The sequence below is a fragment of the Aegilops tauschii genome, chromosome 2, assembly GCF_002575655.3.
Source record: "Aegilops tauschii subsp. strangulata cultivar AL8/78 chromosome 2, Aet v6.0, whole genome shotgun sequence".
NCBI lineage: Eukaryota > Viridiplantae > Streptophyta > Magnoliopsida > Poales > Poaceae > Aegilops > Aegilops tauschii.
Genome location: NC_053036.3, coordinates 278462508 through 278471274, shown reverse-complemented (window position 1 = coordinate 278471274; position 8767 = coordinate 278462508).

Below are 8767 nucleotides of genomic sequence, written 5' to 3'. Positions count from 1 at the left end.
ATCCTATTTTTAGGTCTCGGGGAGTGTTTTGAGACACTCGCCATCATAGTGATTTTTTGTCGCACTTTTTCGTCGTCGCTGCCCTGATTTTCGAAAAAATAGTCAAAAAAATTTTGTGCCCATCCTGTCAGTTTGACCTGGGAAGAGTTTTGAGACACTCGCCATTATAGTGATTTTTCGCAAAAAAAAGGAGCGCAAAAAAAAGAGAGCGAAAAAAAAGAGCAAACAAAAAAATTCCAGAGTGTGCTTTTCCCTTGTTTACGTGCAGCGCCGTGATTTTGTTAGTGTTCTAGGCTCGCGTCTCTAGCACGGTCTAGCCTAGGACCAGCACAGTACCGTCGTTGAGCGTTTCTTCAACTTTGCATCTCTGAATTGATTATTGCAGACCATTTTTGCTACCATATTATAAGCCTTCCCAGCTCCACATACATCTACATCGTGCGTTTGACTCTCCCTGGTAATCGCTCTATCCAAGCTTTGAGAGTTTTGACTACAACGTTGCCGATCACCACCTGCTGTTGGGTAAGAACTGGTAAGAATTTGAGATTCGCTTGAAGGTTTTGTGACACACCACCATCACCGCCACTTCCTAGTAGTCCGCAGGATCATATTCTTTTGTGTTTCTATTGCTGCTAACTATGGCAGGATCACAAGCCGATGAGACTGATTGGGAGAACATGACGAACAAGGAGTTGCATGATAAATTTCAGCAAATGATGAGTGGCCAGGTGGGAGATGTGCTAAACAGATTTGAAGAGGCTATGGAGAAGATAGATGCTGTGGAGAAGTCGTTCGAGACAAAGCTGGATAACAAGTTTACTGAATTACTCAAGCGTCTTCCCCAACCACCACCGGCTGCACATGTCGCACCTCTACAACAACAACAACCACATCTCCAACGCCGCCTTCCAAATCAAGTGGGACGAGCACAGCGTGTTCCAATTGAGACTGGTCAAAATTCGGGTGCCGCTGCACCTACTATTGATGCTTCTTTGGCTCCTGCTACTGCGGCGGCTGAGGAGGATGACGATTATGCGGGCGATTATGAGGATGAGGTTGATCAAAATCAGAACTACGTGCAGCCACCACCACCACCACCAGCAGGTCGACCTCAGGTATATATTCGCAACGGTAGGCCGGCACCACCACCTCAGGTACGAGATCATGACCATCTCCCTAAACTGAAATTGACTATTCCACCATTTGAGGGTAGATATGTTCCTGATATATATCTTACTTGGGAGTTAGAAACTGAACAACGATTTACATGTTTACAATATCCTGAGGAGAGACGTGTTCCTACTGCTGTTTGTGCTTTCACTAGTTTTGCATGTGTTTGGTGGTCTGAACATTATAGATATATCCTGTTCCAGCTACTTGGTCTGCTTTGAAAACTGCTATGCGTACTCGTTGGGTTCCACCATATTATCAACGTGAATTACTTCAAAAATTGCAGCGCTTAAGACAAGGGAAAAATTCTATAGAAGAATATTATCAGGAATTACAAACTGGAATGATTAGATGTGGTATTATTGAGGAGAATGAAGCTATGCTTGCACGTTTTATGGGTGGATTAAATAAAGAGATTCAGACCATTCTAGAGTATAAGGATTATAATAATATCACTCGTTTATTCCATCTTGCTTGTAAAGCTGAACATGAAGTGCAGGATCGACAGCCATTGGCGCGAACTAACTTTTCTGCAGGTCGACCTTCATCATGGACACCGCGTGCATCTTCTACTTCCACTGCACCAGCACCTCCATCAGGTTCCACCTCCAGCCGTGATACAAGAAAGCAGGCACAACCACCACTATCTGCCAAGAGCGCACCTGCCGGGCCTGCACAGAGCTCTTCTTCTACCATGGCATCGACAGGGCACACAAGTGATATTATTTGTCGTCGTTGTAAGGGAAGAGGACATTATGCGCGAGAATTCAAATCTCAGTGTGTAATGATTGCTACTGAGGATGGTGGGTATGAGTCCGCTAGTGACTATGATGAGGAGACTTTGGCTCTTATTACACGTGAAGAACATGGTGGAGATGATTCTGAAAATGAGACGCAATACATGGCTCCTGAAGACGCTGACAGGTATGAATGTTTAGTTGCTCAACGTGTTTTGAGTGTGCAGGTCACACAAGCAGAGCAAAATCAGAGGCATACTTTGTTCCATACAAAGGGAGTTGTGAAGGAACGTTCTGTTCGCGTCATCATAGATGGAGGGAGCTGTAACAACTTGGCTAGCATGGAGATGGGAGAAGCTATCTCTCACCACAAGACCACATCCACATCCTTACTACATCCAATGGTTCAACAACAGCGGCAAGGTAAGGTAACACGTACTGTTCGTGTGCATTTTAGTATCTCTACATATGCTGATTCTGTTGATTGTGATGTGGTACCCATGCAAGCATGTTCCTTATTACTTGGTAGACCATGGCAATTTGATAAAAATTCTGTACACCATGGTAGAAACAATCAGTATACTCTTGTTCATAAGGATACAAATATTACTTTGCTTCCTATGACTCCGGATTCCATTTTGAAAGATGATATTCATAGAGCTAATAAAGCAAAACAGGAGAAAAATAAGAGTGAAAATCAGATTGTGGCAAAAGAATTTGAGCAACAAATGAAACCTAATAATAAACCATCTAGTGTTGTTTCTGAAATTAAATTGAAAAGTGCATGTTTACTTGCCACAAAATCTGATATTGATGAGCTAGATTTCAGCAAATCTGTTTGCTATGCTTTTGTGTGCAAAGATGCATTATTTTCATTCGAGGACATGCCTTCCTCTTTGCCCCCTGCTGTCACTAACATTTTGCAGGAGTTCGCTGACGTCTTCCCACAAGTCGTGCCACCGGGATTACCACCTATTCGAGGGATTGAGCATCAAATTGACTTAGTTCCCGGTGCATCGCTACCCAACCGTGCACCATACCGTACCAACACAGAGGAGACGAAGGAGATTATGCGTCAAGTACAGGAGCTGCTCGACAAATGTTATATACGCGAATCTCTTAGTCCTTGTGCTGTTCCTATTATACTAGTGCCTAAAAAGGATGGTACGTCGCGTATGTGTGTTGATTTTAGACGCATTAATAATATTACTATTCGTTATCGTCATCCTATTCCTAGGCTAGATGATATGCTTGATGAATTGAGTGGCTCTACAATATTCTCCAAAGTTGATTTGCGTAGTGGATACCATCAAATTCGTATGAAACTGGGAGATGAATGGAAAACTGTATTTAAAACTAAGTTTGGTTTATATGAGTGGTTAGTCATGCCTTTTGGGTTAACTAATGCACCTAGTACTTTCATGAGACTAATGAACGAAGTTTTACGTGCTTTCATTGGACGATTTGTGGTAGTCTATTTTGATGATATACTGATTTATAGCAAATCTTTGGAAGAACATTTGGAACATTTATGTGCTGTTTTTATTGCTCTATGTGATGCACGTTTGTTTGGTAACCTTGGGAAGTGCACCTTTTGCACCGACCGAGTATCTTTTCTTGGCTATGTTGTTACTCCACAGGGAATTGAAGTTGATAAAGCCAAGATTGAAGCTATTGAGAGTTGGCCGCAGCCCAAAACGGTCACACAAGTGCGGAGTTTTCTTGGACTCGCTGGTTTCTATAGGCACACTTTATACCATGTCATAAAAGCGATGATGCTGTTAATGTTGCTAATTTGTTCTTCCGTGAAATTATTCGTTTGCATGGTGTGCCAAATACTATTGTTTCAGATCATGATACTAAATTTCTTAGCCACTTTTGGAGATGTTTATGGGCTAAGTTGGGGACTAAACTGCTTTCTAGTACTACTTGTCACCCCCAAACTGATGGACAAACTGAAGTAGTCAATAGAACATTGTCTACTATGCTTAGGGCTATTTTGAAGAATAATAAGAAAATGTGGGAAGAATGCTTGCCTCATATTGATTTTGCTTATAATCGTTCATTGCATTCTACTACTAAGATGTGCCCTTTTGAAATTGTGTATGGTTTCCTACCTCGTGCACCTATTGATTTGTTGCCTCTTCCATCTTCGGAGAAGGTTAATTTTGATGCTAAACAACGTGCTGAATTGATCTTAAAAATGCATGAGTTAACTAAGGAAAACATTGAGCGTATGAATGCTAAATATAAACTTGCTGGAGATAAGGGTAGAAAACATGTTGTGTTTGCACCTGGAGATCTTGTTTGGTTACATTTGCGTAAGGATAGATTTCCTGATTTGCGCAAATCAAAGCTAATGCCACGTGCTGATGGTCCTTTTAAGGTGTTAGAGAAAATAAATGATAATGCATATAAACTTGAGCTGCCTGCAGATTTTGGGGTTAGTCCCACTTTTAACGTTGCAGATTTGAAGCCTTATTTGGGTGAGGAAGATGAGCTTCCGTCGAGGACGACTTCATTTCAAGAAGGGGAGGATGATGAGGACATCAATACCATTGTTACACCCACAACCCCTGCTGCTATACATACTGGACCAATTACTAGAGCTCGCGCACGCCAATTAAATTACCAGGTAGTTTCGTTTCTTGGTAATGATTCTAATGTTCATGAGAATATGATGCTGCCTAAATTGGATACATTTGTTTTGCTTACAAATGAAGGGCCTAGCTTTGAGAAGGATGAACATTGGAGCAAGAACAAGCATGGAGATGATAGCATGCGTATGGGGGACAAGAACGGAGTTACAAGTGATGATTTCAGGACGTTGAAGCCACCATAATGCGTGCATGAAGCCTTGAACGAAATATATAAGATGCTACTTCATAACTTTCGTCCAGAGGCTATTCTGGGTGCTGCGTCACCTTATTATTGGACCAGGCCCATATAATTTCGAAATACTTGAGTATAGTCTATTTTTAGAGTCCGTATGTGTGGGGAAACAAGAGATAGGGTTGGTTTCGGACCCCTTCCCCAAGGGCTACGAAATTCCCCCCTCTTCCTCCATATATACAGCCCTTAGGGCGTCGTTTAGACTTTGGGTTTTGTTTGGATTAAAAGTTCGCCATAGCTGCAACTTCGCGTACTTCGTTTGTGTTCAACGACCAGACAAAGGCGTCACAGAACCCTACCTTGAACACAAACGAAGTACGCGAAGTTGCAGCTATGGCGAACTTTTAATCTAAACAAAACCCAAAGTCTAAACGACGCCCTAAGGGCTGTATATATGGAGGAAGAGGGGGGAATTTCGTGGCCCTTGGGGAAGGGGTCCGAAACCAACCCTATCTCTTGTTTCCCCACACATATGGACTCTAAAAACAGCCTATACTCAAGTATTTCGAAATTACATGGGCCTGGCCCAATAATAAGGTGACGCAGCATCCACAATAGCCTCTGGACGAAAGTTATGAAGTAGCATCTTGTATATTTCGTCCAAGGCTTCATGCACGCATTATGGTGGCTTCAACGTCCTGAAATCATCACTTGTAACTCCGTTCTTGTTCCCCATGCGCATGCCATCATCTCCATGCTTGTTCTTGCTCCAATGTTCATCCTTCTCAAAGATAGGCCCTTCATTTGTAAGCAAAACAAATGTATCCAATTTAGGCAGCATCATATTCTCATGAACATTAGAATCATTACCAAGAAACAAAAGTACCTGGTAATTTAATCTGCGTGCGCGAGCTCTAGTAATTGGTCCAGTATGTATAGCAGCAGGGGCTGTGGGTGTAACAATGGTATTGATGTCCTCATCATCCTCCCCTTCTTGAAATGAAGTCGTCCTCGACGGAAGCTCATCTCCCTCACCCAAATAAAGCTTCAAATCTGCAATGTTAAAAGTGGGACTAACCCCAAAATCTGCAGGCAGCTCAAGTTTATATGCATTATCATTTATTTTCCCTAACACCTTAAAAGGACCATCAGCACGTGGCATTAGCTTTGATTTGCGCAAATCAGGAAATCTATCCTTACGCAAATGTAACCAAAGAAGATCTCCAGGTGCAAACACAACATGTTTTCTACCCTTATCTCCAGCAAGTTTATACTTAGCATTCATAAGCTCAATGTTTTCCTTAGTTAACTCATGCATTTTTGAGATCAATTCAACACGTGGTTTAGCATCAAAATTAACCTTCTCCGAAGATGGAAGAGCCAACAAATCAATAGGTGCACGAGGTAGGAAACCATACACAATTTCAAAAGGGCACATCTTAGTAGTAGAATGCAATGAACGATTATAAGCAAACTCAATATGAGGCAAGCATTCTTCCCAAATTTTCTTATTATTCTTCAAAACAGCCCTAAGCATAGTAGACAATGTTCTATTGACTACTTCAGTTTGTCCATCAGTTTGGGGGTGACAAGTAGTACTAAAAAGCAGTTTAGTCCCCAACTTAGCCCATAAACATCTCCAAAAGTGGCTAAGAAATTTAGTATCACGATCTGAAACAATAGTATTTGGCACACCATGCAAACGAATAATTTCACGGAAGAACAAATCAACAACATTAACAGCATCATCGCTTTTATGACATGGTATAAAGTGTGCCATTTTTGAGAATCTATCCACGACAACAAATATGCTATCCCTCCCCTTCTTTGTTCGAGGTAAACCTAAAACAAAGTCGATAGATATATCCTCCCAAGGAACACTAGGTACAGGCAAAGGCATATATAAACCATGAGGATTGAGTCGTGACTTAGCTTTTTTGACATGTAGTGCAGCGAGCAACAAAACGCTCAACATCCCGTCTCATCTTTGGCCAAAAGAAATGTGTAGCAAGTACGTCCTCCGTCTTCTTCACGCCAAAGTGTCCCATTAATCCTCCTCCATGCGCCTCCTGCAACAACAAAAGACGAAGAGAGTTAGCTGGAATGCATAGCTTGTTAGCACGGAACACAAATCCATCATTAACGACAAACTTGTTCCAAGTTCTTCCTTCTTTACAATTCTGCAAAACATCTTTAAAATCAGCATCATGCACATATTGATCTTTGATGGTCTCCAAACCAAATATTTTGAAGTCAAGTTGTGACAGCATAGTATAGCGACGAGACAATGCATCAGCAATAACATTTTCTTTACCCTTCTTGTGTTTAATGACATAAGGGAAAGTTTCAATGAATTCAACCCATTTAGCAGGTCTATGATTCAGTTTAGCTTGACTTTTAATATGTTTCAAAGATTCATGATCAGAATGTATAACAAATTCTTTGGGCCATAAATAATGTTGCCATGTTTCTAAAGTCCGAACAAGAGCATATATTTCTTTATCATAAGTAGAATAATTCAGACTAGGCCCACTCAATTTTTCAGAAAAGTATGCAACAAGTTTACCATCTTGTAATAACACACCTCCTAATCCAATTCCACTAGCATCACATTCAAGCTCAAAAGTCTTATTAAAAGCAGGAAGTTGGAGTAAAGGAGCATGTGTCAACTTATCTTTCAATACCCCAAGCAAAAGGCACATCCTTCTTTGTAAGCTCGTTGAGAGGTGCAGCAATGGTGCTAAAATCTCTCACAAAACGCCTATAGAAACCAGCGAGTCCAAGAAAACTCCGCACTTGTGTGACCGTTTTGGATTGCGGCCAACTCTCAATAGCTTCAATCTTGGCTTTATCAACTTCAATTCCCTGTGGAGTACTTTTATTGGACGATTTGTGGTAGTCTATTTTGATGATATACTGATTTATAGCAAATCTTTGGAAGAACATTTGGAACATTTACGTGCTGTTTTTATTGCTCTACGTGATGCACGTTTGTTTGGTAACCTTGGGAAGTGCACCTTTTGCACCGACCGAGTATCTTTTCTTGGCTATCAACACACATATGGGATGTACCATCCTTTTTAGGCACAAGTATAATAGGAACAGCACAAGGACTAACAGATTCGCGTATATAACCTTTGTCGAGCAGCTCCTGTACTTGACGGATAATCTCCTTCGTCTCCTCTGGATTGGTACGGTATGGTGCACGGTTGGGTAGCGATGCACCGGGAATTAAGTCAATTTGATGCTCAATCCCTCGAATAGGTGGTAATCCCGGTGGCACGTCTTGTGGAACGACGTCAACAAACTCCTGCAAAATGTTAGTGACAGCAGGGGGCAAAGAGGAAGGCACGTCCTCGAATGAAAATAATGCCTCTTTGCACACAAAAGCATAGCAAACAGATTTTTTGAAATCTAGCTCATCAATATCAGATTTTGTGGCAAGTAAACATGCACTTTTCAATTTAATTTCAGAAACAACACTAGATGGTTTATTATTAGGTTTCATTTGTTGCTCAAATTCTTTTGCCACAATCTGATTTTCACTCTTATTTTTCTCCTGTTTTGCTTTATTAGCTCTATTAATGTCATCTTTCAAAATGGAATCAGGAGTCATAGGAAGCAAAGTAATATTTTTATCCTTATGAACAAGAGTATACTGATTGTTTCTACCATGGTGTACAGAATTTTTATCAAATTGCCATGGTCTACCAAGTAATAAGGAACATGCTTGCATGGGTACCACATCACAATCAACATAATCAGCATATGTAGAGATACTAAAATGCACACGAACTGTACGTGTTCCTTAACCTTGCCGCTGTTGTTGAACAATTGGATGTAGTAAGGATGTGGATGTGGTCTTGTGGTGAGAGATAGTTTCTCCACCATCTCCATGCTAGCCAAGTTGTTACAGCTCCCTCCATCTATGATGACGCGAACAGAACGTTCCTTCACAACTCCCTTTGTATGGAACAAAGTATGCCTCTGATTTTGCTCTGCTTGTGTGACCTGCACACTCAAAACAC